Source organism: Silurus aristotelis, assembly GCF_946808225.1.
Source record: "Silurus aristotelis genome assembly, chromosome: 1".
Lineage (NCBI taxonomy): Eukaryota > Metazoa > Chordata > Actinopteri > Siluriformes > Siluridae > Silurus > Silurus aristotelis.
This window is the reverse complement of record NC_139574.1, coordinates 8,977,880-8,996,843: the sequence shown is the minus strand read 5'-3', so window position 1 is coordinate 8,996,843 and position 18,964 is coordinate 8,977,880. Positions and strand designations below refer to the sequence as shown.

Here is an 18,964-nt window from a genome sequence, read left to right as displayed (position 1 = left end):
ATCCCTGGAGGTGTGAGGCTGCAACACTATTTGCTGTTTATTATCAGTTAATTAATGTCATTAAAAATGTATTTATTAGTTACCGTGATTACCAGAGTGACTTTAGAAAGAATTAGAATCATGCGTTAAATGTGTGTGTGTGTGTGTGTGTGTGTGTGTGTGTGTGTGTGTGTGTGTGTGTGTGTGTGTGTGTTTCCCTTAACAGTATTGATTATTTTCCCATTCTAAAAGTCATGTTAGAACCCTAAAGTATATGAATATTCCTGAAACTGGTATACTATAGCCTAAAAATAAAGGCATACTCACTTATGGTGCATGTTTTCTCTGACTGATCTGCTTGACTCCTGGCCAGATGTTCCAGATAACTTTTCCCAGCAGTGGGATGACTGTGAAGCTCCTATAAATAGCATAGAAAGCGATGTGCAGGGGCAGGACGACTCTCACACACCAGTAAAGGCCAACAGCAATCTCGCTTTCAGTACATATTTTACTCCATCTGTGATCAATTCAGGAGCTTTAGGAGGCCTCACTGCATTGGGAACAGACATGAAACTTGTGCTGTTGTGTGTTGTGTTTGTCCAGGTTAATCTTACGTTGCTTATGGCCGAGGAAGATCGCAGACCATCTGCAACGCAACGCAGTTCGGGTCAACCAGGTACAAAAACACTTTAGAGATTTTTAGTAGTAGTGGCAGTAGTAAAAGAAATAGTAATAGATTTGCTGCATTAGTAGTAAAAGTGCAGTAGTAACTTTATTATAATTATTTTATTATTATTATTATTATTATTATTATTATTAATATAATTATTATTATTACTTTTGTTAGTAGTAGTAGTTGTTGTAGCCATAGTTGTAGTATAAGTAATTCAACTACATGACTTCAGTTTTTTTAAACACGTTCATTGACCTGTTTTGCTTGTTTGTGTTTTTTTTGGGGGGTTTTTTACATACAATTTTAAGTCTTTCATTTCCTTTTTATGTTTTTTTAGCTTGCTTTTCGTTATCCAAAACACTTTTGCCTTTCTGTATAAAATGTGATATGCCGTTTGTGTAACTTCTGATTCTGATTCTAAAGAAACTCTATTATCTTTTATGCTTTTAGTGTGTATCTTTTATCTAAGATGCACAAAGTTTGTTTTTCAATCTTACACCTATTTATCCGTCTTAAATATTAAAAGAGTGCATTATTGTGTTGTATTATGTTATGTAACAGTTTAGATATTTGAATACATTTTTATATAGAATTCAGTTGAGTAAAATAGATTTACAGATGATGGATATCTCTTTACAAACGCAACGCTTCTGTTGCTATTTTTTTCCCGACAGATGTCTGGAATCCTGAAAAACCTCGAACGATTTTTGCCCGAAGGGGACTTACAGAGTTTCAAAGATCACAAGCAATGGTAGGCTTTTGTCATTTCACAGTCTTTTATTAACAATATATTATGTTCATAATGATTGTATCAAAAATAGATACTAGATTAGATTACATAAGATTCGATTCGATTCAACTTTGTCACTGTGCAAAATACAAGTAATGTTAATGATTTAATGTTCACCAGAAATGTAAATAAATGTAAATGAAATTTTAACCAGAAATCAAAATAGCAATGTATATAAATAAATTTAATTAATATAAATATATAAATATGCATATGTATATAAAATGTATGTATTATGGGAGTATTATGTGAAATGTGACCATAACAGTGCATAAAGGTAACATGTGATATAATGTTGTAGGCAGTAACAGAAAGAGGCATCATGTTAAACAATGTAAGTGTTCAGTACAGTGCAGTTTATTGGGGTCGCATTAACACATATGAAGGAATGTACACAAGATATTTAGTCCCAGAAAGAAACATTTCATTGAATGTAAAAAACTTTTTTTATTTTTTATTTTATTAAATAGTGATAAAAGTAATTTTTGGAGTCTCTAGTGTTTAAGCTGTAACTTTACTTTTTTATAAAATGACAAAGCCTTTATGCGGAAAAGGGGTGGAGTTAAGAAACACACAGGAAATCAAAGCCTTGCTGCATTGCTTTAACAGTTTAAAAGTTCTGATGATGTTGCAGGATGCCAGAAATAAAACATGGTACAATATGTTTTAAGTTTAATACTATATAAAATTCATAATAAATATATTTGAATAAATAATATATTCACATAATATACAATAATATATACAATATAATAATAGTGATTTATTAAGTAGCAACATTCCATGCAATTCATTCATTCATTCATAGTTTTGCTTTCATGTTGTAGAATATCTGCAAAAGGTTTACTTTCTGTTTCAAACTGTTGAATGTGAAAATCCCAGGGGCTCAGCATTTTCAGAAATAGCCCAATAAAAAGCCCATCTAGCTCTAGAGAAACAACAAACCATACCACTGAGTTACAGCGAGCACATTTTATATATTATATGCACAAAAGTATTGTGACACCTGACTTTTCCAGCCATATGTGTTTTCTGGATGCTGTAGCATTACATTTTCCCTTTACGTGAATTCGGAGACCCAAACCTGTTCCAGCATGGCAATGTCCTTGTGCACAAATCAAGCTCCCTGAAGATATGGTTTACATGGGTTGTAGTGGAAGATATTGAGTGACCTGCTATAGAGAAGTGGCCTCAACTTTATTGAACATCTTTTGGATGAATTAAAAAGCTGCCTGCACCCCAGACCTCCTCACCTCACCTACATCAGTACCTGACTTTAATAGTTTCTTTGTGGCTGAATAATCACAAATCTTCACAATTACACTCCAAAATCTAGTGGAACATCTTCCCAGAAGAGTGGAGGTTATTAAAACCGCAATTAGGATTAAATGTGGAATCAGATGTACAAATGTTATGGTCATGTGTCCACAAACTTTTGTCTCTATAGTGTAGAGGTTTTCTTTAGGAGTGATGAGGATGGACAGGATAAGAAATTAGACAGCACATGTAGGACGTTTTGGAGACAAGGTGAGGGGGGGTGAGATTGAGATGTTTTGGACATGTGCAGAGGAGGGACATGGGGTATATCGGTAGGAGAATGCTGAGGATGGAGCCACCAGAAAGGAGGAAAAGAGGAAGACCAAGGAGGAGGTTTATGGATGTGGTGAGGGAAGACATGCAGGTAGTTGGTGTAAAAGGTAGATGTAGAGGACAGGGGGGTATAGAGACGGATGATCCGCTGTTGCGACCCCTAATGGGAGCAGCCGAAAGAAGAAGAAGAAGAAGAAGTAAACCATTGATTTGAATAACAGTCAGCACTACTGTCCGAGACGCTGTTATAGAAAACTGATCAACACCTTCTGACCTGTCTAAATAAAAGAAGTGACAATGTTGTTGTAGATACATGTTTAATGCATTAAACATCAATTAAACAATTAGTGTATTAAATATGATTTAATTAAATTTAATTTAATAAATTAAGCAATTACTGTATCGTATAAAAACAATGGAGTAAACAAAATACTTTATCTTCTGACCATTTTCTTTTTGAAACATACGGAGAAAAAAAGAAATAAAAGTAAAGCAAAAGCACAGAAACATAATTTGCTGTATATTTTTCCTGAGTGAAAACAGAAATGTAAACAATTTTAACTTATTTTTAATATAAAACGTTTTATTGCAGAGTGGTTTAAAAATTATAATAAGAAAAGCGTCTAAACCTTAAAATTTTCCCAAAGGACCTCAATTCCTGTACAGAATTGGTTGCTTTCTTAATGCCTAGCTAAAGGAAGAGGAAGACGTTATGACATATCTATGCTTTTGATGGAGTTATGAAGAAGGGCCAAAGGGATGGCAGGAAATATATAATACTGTATTTATAAGTTAAGGTTTATAAGTTTAACTTTTTATTATTACTACAAACTTTCTATTAGCAGAGTACACGATTCTGTGTGTAGATTGTTTATTTTCATTCTTTTCACATTCATCATGAACAATTTCCACACAATCCACTAGAGGGCACCCTTACTCACATTTTAAAAGGAAGTTTTAAAGAAAGGCAAAAGCGATGGCAGGAAAATAAATATTACAGTACTTTTTACTTCAAACAACAATTGGACCAAGGTCAAGACAATAAATGCTCAATTAACGCACATAAAAGATATTTCTGGCATTTACATTTATCTCTCATATAATTGAACAGCTATAGGGTTAAGGGCCTTTCTTAGCTCGGTGTGGCTGGGATTTGAACTCATGACCTTCAGATCCAAAGTTTAATGCCTTAACCAGTATGCCACCACCCCCAAATTTACAAGATCAACAGATCAGTGTTGTGTTGGAAAATCTTTTGCAACAATGGTCTGTTAACTATTTGTAATGCGGATGGCCCTGTTTCTGTATGTGAATAAAAAGTGACATGAAGTATTCAGAAAATGATTCACTTAGTAATGCTTTTGTAAACACTGACAGAATGTGACACTCGAATGGTGTCAATTAAACCTTGGGTTTTTTTGTGTACATTTCAATAGAATTTATTTAACAGTGAAGTACATTTGACGCATAAAAACTGCACTCGTGAGTCTCAGGATCTCTTGTTGGATGTTTTTTCAAAACACCTAAGTTTTGAATGAAAACAACATGTAATCATGTTCTGTGAGTGAATAATGAATAATTATTTTAGTACCCAGCTTGATAAACAAGCCCGAGTGTTCACCCTGGTTTGTATCACACCGTGGAAGTGCCTCTGGAGAAAGGACAGCTCTTGATTTTATCGTTTTATCAATGCCAACGGTTGTAACGTGTGTGTGTGTGTGTGTGTGTGTGTGTTTGTTTAGAGGCCATTAGGTGATCGTGCGTTGAAAGCCCCTCACTGTTCCAGAGTGAAAGAGAACTGTGTTCCTGATTCACACTCCCGCTGCTGTGATCCTTGTTCCTCCTGCCATTGCTGCATCTTCAATACCATCTGCCGCTGCTGGAGACTGGGCCATCAGTGTCAGAGAAAGACTTAAGAAAGATATAGATAAAGCCATATGCTCCAGTTTATGGCCAGTTTATGGCCTTTAAGCACCACACATTCAAGTGTGTGCAGTCTACCTTACCAGAGTTTGTAAATCGTCACACACGTACAGTATGACGATTGGACAAAAAGCTGTAAATAGTCAAGGTTAAGGCTTGTGCTTACATTTGTAAAATTCCTGCCAGAATTTAGCAGAAGATCAAGTTGGTCTTACTCGCCTGTGTTTGGATCTTAAATCTGCTTCACATTTTTTTGTCCAATGCAAGGAATCGAGCTGCAAGGGATCGGGTTAAGGATACTAGGGGGTCGACACATTGATACCGAGAGCTGGGTTAGATTGTACTTGCCGATACCCGATTAGTCAACTGATTAAATGATAAGATACAAACCCTTCATGTTGAATAGTACTGAAATTTATTACAAATTAAAAAAAATAATGTTCTAAATGAAATAAATATGAATATGTTTAAGCATGCATTCAAACTGAAACAAAAAAGTAACACTCCAAATAAACAGTTACATCCAAAATGAATAAAAAACGCACTTTAAATAAACAGCACAGTCACTGATTCGTCCCTAGAGGCCGCTCTCTTAATGTATAACGCAACCCGGAAGAACTATCAGTATGGATTTTTGATAATAGTTCCTGTAATCAACTATCTGTTCTGATTAATCTGCAAAACTGGTCGACCTATAAAAGATATATCGTACCTGTGATATGTCCTAACATCTTTACAGTAACCTCTGAGCGAACACACACTGAATAAATAAATCTGCACATTTACTTATTTTCATATATAAACAAACTTTTACTGGGACAAATTCATACATTGTTAAATCTTTGGTGTTTACAGTTTTTCCCTAAGGAGAAATCACAAACATATTTAACATGGCTGGATTACAAAAATATAATGTTTGTGACAACATCTAGCGAGCACATGATCCACGATCAAATTCACGTCAACATTGTACTGTAGTGTGAACTGATAGAATACAGTTTTCCAGTAGAGTGTTTTTATTGATCGTTTAAAACCATTCAGGCCAACATTTTAAAAAAATCTGCATTTTGCCCTTCGTTAATGTTTCCAGATGTTTCTCCACTGAGTCACCAAAAGTTTGTGTTTTTCATCTTACTAATTAAAAAAGAAACGCACAATAGCATTTGTTATTGGGAGAAAAGCATTATATATTTAAAGGTGGTCAAATCAGCTGTAACATGAAATCAGTGCTAATGATTTGATTGAAGGAAAAACTATAGTCGCAGGACGCAATTATCAGTATCGAGAATGAAATACACGCACCCTGATGATGTGTAACCTTTAAAGCTGCTATTCCCAGTTTATTAATTATCACCGAAAAGAACTAAAGAATGTACAATGCACAGAGTTAAGTATATTGGTCTGTGCGTCTGTACCAGAGAATCCACTCAATGCTTTATATGTACATGTAAAAATCAAGTAACGAGGATGTTTCTTTTAATACGAGATAGAAGCAGTTACTCACAGCCCTCTGACCACCAAAAGGCCCTTTTTAAAACTGATATGCAAAAATGTACACTTTACTATTATTTGGCATAAAAACATTCATATCAGACAGTCGCAGGACCTCATTGTGAAGTGAAAAGATTGCAAACTGTAATTTATATGAGTAAGATAGTCAAGAAGAAGTGCGTATCTTCCTGAGTAAAGCGTATCTTCCTGAGGCAGTAAAAATAAAAAATATAAACAAGAAGAAAAAGAGAAACGGAGCCAAACCACGATGATTTGATTAGCATTAGTTCATCGATAAATTCTAATTGGTAGATTTTGTTAGCTTGTTTGCTTTCTTGCTTTAAGTAAAAAGTGTCAGAATTCAGAAGTGTCAGGCTTCACACATGCTACACACAAATCACCAGCTAATTAATGCTAACTATAAGCAACTTAAACGATTACTAGCAATAACAAGAAATGATTTTCCTGACCCTAATAGTCACACAGTCATTTATCAGGTTATATACAGAAATAAAGCATTTTCAGTTTTAGAAGCAATTGAAAATGATTCAGAAACATTTTAAAGCCAAATTGTTCATTTGTTATTTTTTGTTCAAATGTGTTTAAATAATTATTCTTTTTTACTTATCCAGAATGATGACATAATTCTGTTCGTTATTGTATAATATGAATATGAATGTGTGTGTGTTATATTGTAGAACACTTTATTTTGTTCCTATAGGTGTACACCTTGTACCTTATTCTTACAGTCAGCTAGAAATCAAGGTTGACCTGAAATACAATTAATGGTTAAAAATATGGACATCTCACTGAATGTGTTTGTATGTTGTTGGGTTACAGTGTCCCTTCACCAGAACTAAGTGGTGCAAACAAACAGCTGTACACAATGTGAGCTCCATTAAGATATGGTGTTTTAATTTTAGAACTTGAGTGTCCTACACAGAGCCCTGATCCGAAACCAACAAAACAATTACTAACCCCCATATTGAGTGGAAGAACTTGAGTGTCCTACAAAGAGAGATCCCTAATCTCTACCTAGTGAAACAATAACTAAACCCCTAGAATGAGTGGAAGTACTCAAATGTCCTGCATGGAGGCCTCACCTCAACCCAATGAAGCAACATGTTAACCCCAGACTGAGTGGAAGAACTCGAGAGTCCTGAACAGAGCCCTGACATCAACCCAGTGGAACAACCACTAAACCCAAGACTACAGTATGTAGAAGAACTTGAGTGTCCTACACAGAATTTAAGTTCAAGTTTATTTATATAGCACTTTTTACAATAGACATTGTCTCAAAGCAGCTTTATAGAACAATAAAATTATAGAAAAAAAACATTTTAATATAAGTAAATGATGTGTATTTATCCCTGATGAACAGCCATGGAGACTATGGCAAGGAAAACCTTGAGAGGAACCAGACTCAAAAGGGGAACCCATCCTCATTTGGGTGACATCAAGAGTGTGATTGTAAATCTTTAAAACAAAACAAGACACTGGAGAGTGAGAACTAACATGAGCACTGAAGTGTGTGATTATGAGTAATGTCCTTTCTACAGTCTTATACAGTCAGTCGACGTGGAACCAGGAGCTACTGAGCAACTCATAGCTCAAAATAGCTCAACATCTGAGATTAATATAGATGCAACACCAACTTCTCCATGCCAGAGCATTTAAATGTTCAAAGAAATGTCCAAAATCTACATGAAGTGGGATCCAAATGGTGCTGGTACGTCTCTAGATGGTTCGGAATGTTTGCGGGGTCGGCATCTACTCTTTGAAAGTCCATTATGTAGCATACCCAGCTGAACAGATACACTTTACTCTCTTGAAACTAATGTTTATTAATGATTTCAATGTCCAAAATAAAGCACCGTAAGAGCTGAATAAAAACACAAAACATACAAAGTGACGAAATAAAACACATAGCTACAAACAACACGTTTGAACTGAAAACACACATCAATCATAATGTTAACAAAATAATAATACACCTTATGCTTAAAACAACAATTACAATTAATGCTCCAATCTCTATATAGCAAAATCAGCACGTGAAATGCTAACCTGCATACATACATTAGCGACCTGCTAAGCATTAACCATTAGCTTCAATGGAGATGGCTAAAATAAACATTTCAAAACCACCAAATTTCCCACACAAATGAAATTAAAATGATACCTTGTGCCCTTCATCAGCTAGGAGCTAAGAGGCAGGAAGAAACCCTTTAAAGAACGCGTGTTTGACACCAGTACAGCCAAAAGTCCACCTTTCCTTTCGTTAACAAATCAGACTGCCATTTCACGTAACCAAATTCACTAATGTCCCACAGCGCCATACATGACCACACTGCCCTCTATTGGACGGAGGTAAAGTGTCCGTGATTGGAAGATTTAATGGTCATTTACACTCCCACCAAATCATAGGTGATTGTGTGACATTAAGGAGTACAAATTACAAATGATTTAAAACGAAAATGAGCTTAAACTCAAAAAACATATTATACTGAATGAACATTAGAATTTAAATATGATGAAGGGATACATTTCTTGCTCCCGAGAGCAGCTAAATAGTCTCTAATAACAGGATCAGCTTCTGAACTGGGCGTTCAACGACAGACAGCTTGTTAAGGCGACGACCATCCCCTTTTAGATTCCGGTCACCAAGACACACCTTGACTCTTCTCACGAGCCCGTCTTTATCCGTAGTAGTCTCCGTTACTCTGGCCAGCCTCCACTCGTTTCTGGGAAGATAGTCAGCCTTTTCCATCACAATATCTCCTACTTGCATGTTTCTCTTTGCTGCATGCCAGTGCTGCCGAGTGGCAATGTTGGATAGATACTCCTTACGCCAGCGACTCCAAAACTGCTCTGCGAGGAACTGAACATGACGCCACCTTTTCCTTGCATAGATATCTTCTCTGATGAATCTGCCTGGGGGTGGTAATGCTGGAGCAGACTTCATAGTAAGCAGGTGATTAGGGGTAAGAGGTACAAGGCTGTTAGGATCATTTAGGTTGTCAACTGAGAGTGGTCTACTGTTTACGATCGTCATAGCTTCATAAAGGAATGTGTGCAGTGATGCATCATCCAGTCTGCCAAAAGAGAGTGAGAGTGTTGAGCAAAGAACATTTCTCACTGTTCTAATTTGTCTCTTCCATACCCCACCTGCATGACTTGAATTGGGTGCATTTAGGACAAAGTCGCACTGCTTCTCAGCTAAGAACACTGTCAGACGATCTGTATCAATCTCCTTGAAAGCACCTTTCAGCTCATTTTTGGCTCCGACAAAGTTGGTGCCTTGATCGCATTTGATTTGGCGCACTGCTCCTTGCAATGCAATGAAACAGCGCAGACCATTGATGAAAGAGACTGTAGACATGTCATCTAGCATTTCAATATGGATAGCTCTGGAGCTGAAACATGTAAAGAGAAGGCCGTACCTTTTATGAACCTTCCGAGCCTGTTTAGTGACAAAGGGACCAAAGCAGTCCACACCACAGTAGGTGAAGGGTGGAGATGGATTTGTACGCTCAGAAGGGAGATCAGCCATTCTTTGTTCCTCCGTTGGTCTCCTGAGCTTCCGACATGTCACACAGTGATGTACATGGGATGCTACTGCTCTGTTCATTCCTGGAATCCAGTAGCCTTGTGATCTGATCTCATTAATTGTGAGACCCTTTCCTTGATGTTTGACATTCTCATGACACTGAGAGATGATCATCTTTGTTATGTGGTGATCTTTAGGAATGATTATTGGGTGTTTGACTGAGCTGAGTAAGAGCGCATCACTGAGCCTTCCTCCCACCTTGAGAACTCCTTCTTGATCAAGGAAGGCATCCAGATGATACATCTTGCTGCTAGGTGACAGCTGGGCCTCTTTACTCAATAACTTAATTTCCTCAGAATATGTGTTTCTTTGTAAGTGGTTAATTATGATGCGTTTAGCATCTTCTCTTTCAGCTACCGTACTGGAAATACTGGACTTGTCCACTTTGGCTCGGCGAACTAGACGTGCCACAGCTTGGACAGCTCTAGACCATGAAGACAGCTTTGACAAGCGGTCTAGGAGGCTAAACTCTGTTGTTTCTACACTCAAAGCCTGAGCCTGTCTCACTTCAGGATCTCCAACTGTTAATGCTGTGTCAATACCTGTGACAGGAGGTATCCTTCTTCCATAGGAATCCTGGTCCTGTCATCCAATTGGATGTAAGAATTTAACCAGCGCTTAAACCTCTTGATGCATGGTCCGCAGGGTTTTCATTAGTGGGAACATATTTCCATTGTTGAGGAGTAGTGCTAAGATGTATCTTCTGCACTCTGTTTGTCACGAATGTATGGAAGCGGCGTGCCTCGTTGGTTAATGTATCCCAAAACCACTTGAGAGTCTGTCCAGAAGTGCTCTTCTATGTCTTCATATTTAAGCTTCTGTTTAAGCATATTGCTCATAGCAACTGAGATGACAGCAGCTGTCAGTTCGAGCCTGGGAATAGTCTGGACCTTGATCGGGGCAACTCTGGATTTCCCCATTACCAAAGTACAATAAATGTTTCCTGTTTCGTGTGTGAATCTCAAATAGGAACACTGGCCATAACCACTATTGCAAGCATCAGAGAAGTGATGAAGCTCTCTTTTGATGACCTTTCCAAAGTTTGCAGGCACATAGCAGCGGGGTATATTAAAACCTTTCAAGTTCACAAGATCAGCCTTCCAATGTTGCCACCTTGGCTGTACTTCTTTAGGAACGGGGTCATCCCAGCCTGTTCCGTTTCTGCGCATTTCCTGAAGCACTAATTTTCCATTGAGCAGGAAAGGAGAAATCAAGCCCAGTGGATCATACAGTGATGCAACTGTTGATAGTATGCCACGACGTGTTGCAGGCTGGTCTTTGAGGTCAGCAGAATATCTGAGTCTGTCAGAATCAATGTGCCAGTAGATCCCTAAAGCTCTCTCTATAGGTGTGTCATTGAAGTTGAGGTCTAGTGCCTTTACTTCAGGGGCTCCTTCAGACATTGGAATGCTATCCAGAACAACTCTGTCATTCGAAATAAATTTGTGCAGTCTAAGACCACCTAAAGCACACAGTTGTCGAGCTTCTCTTGCTACCTGAACAGCTACTTCTGTACTGGCCACACTGGTGACACCATCATCTACATAGAAGTCCATTGTGATAAATTTTGAGGCAAGGGGATATGTAAGCTCATTCTCCTTAGCGAGATGTCTCAAACCATAGTTGGCGCACCCAGGTGATGAAGTTGCACCGAAAAGATGTACCTTCATGCGGTATTCTTGTGGGCATAAAGCAAAATCTCCCTTTTTCCACCATAGGAAACGGAGGTAGTTTCGATCTGCTTCTTCAACATGAAATTGGTGAAACATCATTTCAACATCGCACATAAGAGCACTGGGATGTTGTCTGAATCTTACAAGAATCCCAGTCAGATTATTCATTAAATCTGGGCCTTGGAGCAAGTAGTCATTGAGGCTGGTTCCATGGTACTTGGCGGAACAATCGAAGACAACACGAAACTTGTCTGGCTTCTTAGGATGGTACACCCCATGATGAGGGATGTACCACCTTTCTCCATCCTTTCCTTCATCATGCACTTCTTCTGCATCACCTCTCTCAATGACCTCTTCCATAAACCTCACATAATGTCCCTTGTACCTTTCATCTTTCAGCAGTTTTCTTTTAAGATGATTGAGCCTTACGAGAGCAAGCTGCTTGTTGTTAGGCAAGTGAGGTCTGGCTTTGAAAGGAAGAGGCATCTCATAATGCCCAAGGTTGTTCTTCTTTATGCCTTGCTGCAGTTTGGTCAAGAAAAGGATGTCGTCCTGCGAGACAGTTTTATCATCTTCACCAGCATCTTTAAAGTCAGACTCCAATACTTTAATAACATCTGCTGGGGTCACTGGAAGAAGCTCTTTAATGCTGACTCTATGACAGACAGTGCTGACGCTTTGTGATTCATGGTGTGAAGACAGGCGACCAACAATGCTCCATCCTAGGTCTGTATTTACTGCATAAGGTTCATCGTCTCCTCCTAAAATCACTTGTTTTGGTGCCAAAGCTTTTGGACAGCTGTAGCCTATCAGAAGACCAATCTCACAATCTAGCAGAGGTGGAATTCTGTCCACTATTGTAGAGAGATGTTTCCAGTGTTTCACACGTGGGGATATGAGTACGGTTCACTGGAATGGAGTCCTTAGTGTAGGCAGGGGGCAGATTGAGAACAACAGAGGAGCTGTAACCTCTTACTTTGAGACCTGACACCCTTTCGCTTAGCACAACAACATCCTTTGCAGTCATGGTCGTCAACTTCAGTCTTACGGGACAAGAGTCAGCTTGGAGCTTGTTGCTTAGCTCTTTGTCGACAAACACAGTGTCACTCTGGGTGTCAAGCAAAGCATAAACAAGTTTTTCAGAGCCTGGATTCATCTCGGTTGATACCCACACTGGAACGATCATTGAAGTGTTGGTGAATGACTCTTTATTCTCTACTTTGTGAGACGTAGCAGTAGTTGTCTCAGTGGCACCTTGGTTTGATACTGAGGCAGGGTAAACTTTTCTTATGTAGTTGTCATCATGTAGACAGGTTGGATGTCTACCTCTACAGGTGTCACAGGATAGACGGTTACGGCAGTCCTTTGCGCTGTGGCCTGGTTTCATGCAACCATAGCAGAGTTTGTTCTCCTTCACATATTTCCGTTTCTCTTCTAATGTTTTTTCCACAAATTTAGAACAGTTGTGAACCTTATGCTTGTTGTCTTTGCAGAGGAGACACATTGTGTAATGTCCTTTAGAAGACCTTTGTTCGTTTTCACCATTTTGGTTACGTTCCCTAGCTGTTTGAATGTGAAAGACGTTAGCCCTGTTCCCTTTACTGTCCTTATAGTTACGTTTTTCTGAAGTGGGTTCAGAGGCACGAAGAGCGCTGAAGGAGGTGACAGGATTACAAGTGATCTCTGCTTCCATTGACATGAAGGTCACAAAATCCATAAACTTTGGAAAGTCTTGAGTCTTAATCAATGTCTGTGTGACCTGACGGTTCCACCGGGCTGCCGCCCAATCTGGTAATTTGTGTACAAGTTTCTGATTTTCATCACAATCATTTAATATTTAAAGCCCTTTGACATGAGGCATAGCTTGATGACATGCACTCAAGAAGTCAGAGAATTCTCTGAATCCTTCAGAATCCTTAGCTTGAATCTTGGGCCATCTGGCTAGTTTTTCCCTGAATGCCTTCTGTATGACAAATGGCTGTCCGTACCTTTGGTTCAGCTTGTTCCATGCATCATTATATGCTTCATCATCAGTTCTGTAGAAGATTCCATCAAGAGACTTACGAGCTGGCCCACCAACATACCTTTTTAAATAGTGTAGCTTTCAGATCCTTGTCTGCCTTTAGTTTTTCCAGTTCACACTTTCGAGCTTCAATCTCTTGCTTCATTACATATTCCACTTCTTTGGCCGCTAATTCAGCTGCTGCATCTGCCCGCTTGGCTGCAATGGATGTAACAGAAGATCTTGATGATGTGGGGCATGAAACTCTGGATCCATACACAGAGCGAGCATAATCATGATGAAGTAACTGCTGCAGGTTGTGGTTTACATTTTCTTGTTCAAATTCTTCAAGGTATGCCATTCTGTCAAATATAATCTTTGAAATGTCTTTTGTCACAGCTTCACAAGTATCAATTCTGCGTCTAGTGTCACTGGATGGAGCAATATAATCTCTGGCTTCCAGGTAGATGTGCATGACATCATCCCGTCCTTTCTCCAGTGCATTAATAAGTGCTACCAGTTGGCCCTCACTAATATCCATCTTTAGCTCTTCCCTTGTGTTGCGAGCCAGGTCCTTCCATTGTTCATACAGCTTAATCAATCTTTTTTCCTTTTTAAGGGCTTCCTTCCTTTTATATGCACGCATCTTTTCTGTGGGATTCCGTAGTCGACCAGAGCGGTCAAGCTCCTCCTCTTCCGTTCCATTATGAGGGACCTCCACCTGCTGGTCTGGGTCTTTATTTTCAGAAGCATCCATTTTCTTTACACGAGTGCCACAGACTTAGATTCCTGTTCTCAATTCCTTTGATTGTTGTTAAACAGCTTATAGATATGTGATATGACTAACGTGGTAAAGCGCTTACTCTCCAGAGTAAGGGCTAAGCTCTTACTGTAGCATACCCAGCTGAACAGATCCACTTTACTCTTTTGAAACTGATGTTTATTAAGGATTTTAATGTCCAAAATAAAGCACCGTAAGAGCTGAATAAAAACACAAAACATACAAAGTGACGAAATAAAACTCACATAGCTACAAACAACACGTTTGAACTGAAAACACACATCAATCATAATGTTAACAAAATAATAATACACCTTATTATGCTTAAAACAACAATTACAATTACAATTAATGCTCCAATCTCTATATAGAAAAATCAGCACGTGAAATGCTAACCTGCATACATACATTAGCGACCTGCTAAGCATTAACCATTAGCTTTAATGGAGATGGCTAAAATAAACATTTCAAAACCACCAAATTTCCCACACAAATGAAATTAAAATGATACCTTGTGCCCTTCATCAGCTAGGAGCTAAGAGATGTACTTTAGCAGAAGGTTATGATATGTGACGTGTGTTATGTGTAGAACTCGCTCGGAAGATACGTCTTTAATCTGCATTTAAACTGGGAGAGTGTGTCTGAGCCCTGAACACTGTCAGGAAGACTATTCCACTTTTAGCGCTCCGCCTTTACTGGACTTTGATATTCTAGGAACTAGAATCTTTGAGATCTCAAAGAGCATACAGGTAGCAAGTGTAGGGACGATAAGAATGGGGTTATATGGTCATATTTTCTTGACCTTGTAAGAACTTTGAAAGTCTGGAGGTCATGAATGCATGGACAAGCTTCTCAGCATCAGATATGGACACCATGTTTCTTAGCTTACCAATATTTCTAAGGTGGAAGAATGCTGTTTTTGTAATATGGGTGATATAGAACCCAGAACCCTGATCTCAACCCAACAGAGCAACGACTGAACCCCAGACCTCCTCAGTCAACATCAGTGATCTTACTAATGCTCTTAACTGAGTGATCCCACATCCTCACAGACACACTTTAATATCTAGTGGAAATACTTTCCTGAAAAGTGGAGCTTATTAATGTCTAGTAAATATGGGTGTGATGGTCATGTGTGAAACTACTTTAGCTATTTAGTGTAGATTCTCAGAAAAACAATGCTACAGGCTACTACACGTATATGTGTAGTAATGCACAGCTCGAACCACATCATCAAGTTCGCTGATGACACGACCGTGGTGGGTCTAATCAGCAAGAACGACGAGTCAGCATACAGAGAGGAGGTGCAACGGTTAACTGCCTGGTGTGGAGCAAACAACCTGTCTCTGAACGTGGACAAAATGAAAGAGATGGTTGTGGACTTCAGGAGAGCACAGAGCGACCAATCTCCACTGATTATTGATGGATCCTCAGTGGAGATCGTCAAGAGCACCAAATTCCTTGGTGTTCATCTGGCAGACAACCTCACCTGGTCACTCAACACCAGCTCCATCACCAAGAAAGCCCAGCAGCGTCTATACTTTCTGAGAAGGCTGAGGAAAACCCACCTCCCTCCCCCCATCCTGTCCATGTTCTACAGAGGGACCATTGAGAGCATCTTGAGCAGCTGCATCACTGCCTGGTTTGGGAATTGCACCGTCTCGGACCGCAAGTCCCTACAGAGAATAGTGAGGACAGCTGAGAAGATCATCAGAGTCTCTCTCCCCTCTATCATGGATATTTACACTACACGCTGCATCCGCAAAGCACACAGCATTGTGGACGATCACACACACCCCTCACACACACTTTTTACACTCCTACCATCAGGAAAACGGTTCCGAAGCATTCGGGCCGCCACAACAAGAATATGCAACAGTTTCTTTCCACAAGCCATCAGGCTTCTCAACACACAGAACTGAAACGGAACTCTCTCTCTCACACACACACACACGCACTCAAATGTGTGTAACTAACTGTACATTTTTTCCTGGACTTAACACTTAACACACACTCGTCACTCATCTCAATCCATTCCACCACCATTCATTTATTTATTATTTATTATTATTCTCAACTGTACCATACTCTTAACTGCTGTTTTTTTGCACATTTATCATTTATCACTGTATTATACTGTGTACATGCTGTTTTTTGCACCTTCGACTGCTGCTGTATTTTTGCACTACATTGTTCTGTTTATACTCACTTCTGGGATATAGTTTTTAGTTTGTATAGTTTTCACAGTCTTCTCGTACAGTACTGTATAATCAAGTATACAGTAGGTTTACTGGTCGGCGCTATATAGGGTTTTGTGTCTTGTCTTGTGTCGTCTGTCTGTACTGTCTGTCTGCACTGTCTGTCTGCACTGTTTGCACTAGGTTGCACTCGATGCACTTTATGTAACTTGTGTTGTAGCTCTATGTTGTTTTGTTTGTTGTTGTTTAGTGTAGCACCAGGGTTCTGGAGAAACGTTGTCTCGTTTTTACTGTGTACCACTGTGTATAGTAGAAATGACAATAAAAGCCTCTTGACTTGACTTGACACACATAGTGTTTTTTACAATTTATAACATTTGCGGAAATAATAACTTTTCTTATTTACTATTATTAATGACTCCTGTTAAAAAAAGGCCAATAAAAAGTGTACAATGTTTACTAAATCTGCAAAGAGTTGTGTAGTCCATTTAATAAGTAAGTCAAATATTATGCCTTAACATTAAACTTCTATTCAACTGTGACGCTCCAGTTTCATCGCCTATAACTATGGAAACGAAAATGCTTATGAGTTTCTTATCTGGAATCACTTTTGTGTACTCTTGAATAAGGCCTAAGAATGTTATTTGCTATAATTGTTTATGGAACACAGTGAAACACTATTATGGACTAATAGCAGTGTTGTGTAAAAAGGATGTTTGTGTCCAGATTGCTCGGCTTTGGCACACCATGAAGCGTGTGGCAATGCGGAAAGCTTTTAGATAAAAAAATTAAATGAAATACATTAAATTACATATATATATATATACACACACACACACACACACACACACACACACACACACACACATATATATATATATATATATATATATATATATATATATATATATATATATATATATATATATATATATATATACTGGAAAGTACAATCCTTTCATCATGTAAAAGAGAGAGAGAGAGAGAGAGAGAGAGAGAGAATTAAAAGGTTTTAGAAAGCAAGCTGCCTGCAATTGTTTAATTACCTAAAATGCCTTTTATAACTACACACAGCTCTGGAAAGGAAAGCAAGATGATTATTTTTCGAGATGTGAAATTCTGTGCTTTAGCGCCATCTATTGTTCATTACATCTTCTGCACATGAGCAGTGCTGAGCAAATCAACAGAGAACATACAACCATCAGGCATAGTGTTATGACATTATAACATTATGACTGGTAAAGTGAATAACACTGATTATGGGTGTTCCATGTCTGCAATGTTCAGTATTTATCAATAGCGGTGCTAGGAAGGAACAGTGGTGAACCGGCGACAGGATCATGGGCAACCAAGGCTCACAGATCCAACAGACGAACAGCTGAAGAAGTTAATGCTGTTAATGCTTGATGGGTTGCACTGTTTTGGCAGCAAAAGGGGGACCAACACAATATTAGACCGGTGGTGATAAAGTTATGCCTGATCGGTGAATGTGTAAATGTTGCCTGAGCATTAACTAAAACAAAAGGTACTTCTGAGGAAAGTGATAATAATTCTTTGATCTTTAGTAGTTACTTCACCTTGACTCGACTTGCAATGGATCCAAGGCCTATGTTGGAAAAACATATTGGAATGTACACAGGGCACCATAACACACTCAGGGTCATTTTATTGGCACCAGTTACCCTACTGGCAGGTTTTCTGAAAGTGGAAATGAAACTGGAGGACCTGGAGGAAAACCAAACAGAGTAACTCAAGATCCTGAGCTGCGAGACAGCAGTGCTACCATCTTAGCCACTGTGAACTCCCCACATTGAAATATCTTTACATATGCAGAATGTGACAGTTATATATTTGACAAACTCTGAGGTATTTGTAGATGTTTGCATTTTAAATAGAATTTATTGAGAATCTTTTTCAAGATACTTATATTACATATTAAGCAAGTAGCACCAAAGTACGGTATATGATTTTTGTATGTACAGTAGATGTATAAATGCAAACATTTAAAGGAAAATAATAAATCTTTAGAAATATTTACATGGTCTATCTATCTTTCTTGCGTTCCTCATTCCCCCTGGATGCTTCAGGGTTTAAATGTTTTCCCACTTTCCAATAATACCACCTTCAGTTGACCCTGGAATAGCAGCAATGAAATTTCACAAATTGACTTATTGCAATGGAGAATCCTTTTAAAGTAGCATGCCTGAATTCATTAAGCTTTTCAGAATGTTTGAAAAAGATAACCATATATCTA

At 38.5% G+C, this 18,964-nt stretch overlaps 1 long non-coding RNA gene across 1 annotated transcript; it reads left to right on the top strand.

The window, feature by feature from the left end:
* The first annotated feature begins 406 nt into the window (after nt 1–406).
* LOC310730669 lies at nt 407–5,510 on the top strand. Its single transcript, XR_014534895.1, has 3 exons — nt 407–655; nt 1,327–1,403; nt 4,775–5,510. It is a non-coding gene; the product is annotated as an uncharacterized lncRNA (long non-coding RNA).
* Nucleotides 5,511–18,964: the final 13,454 nt, after the last annotated feature.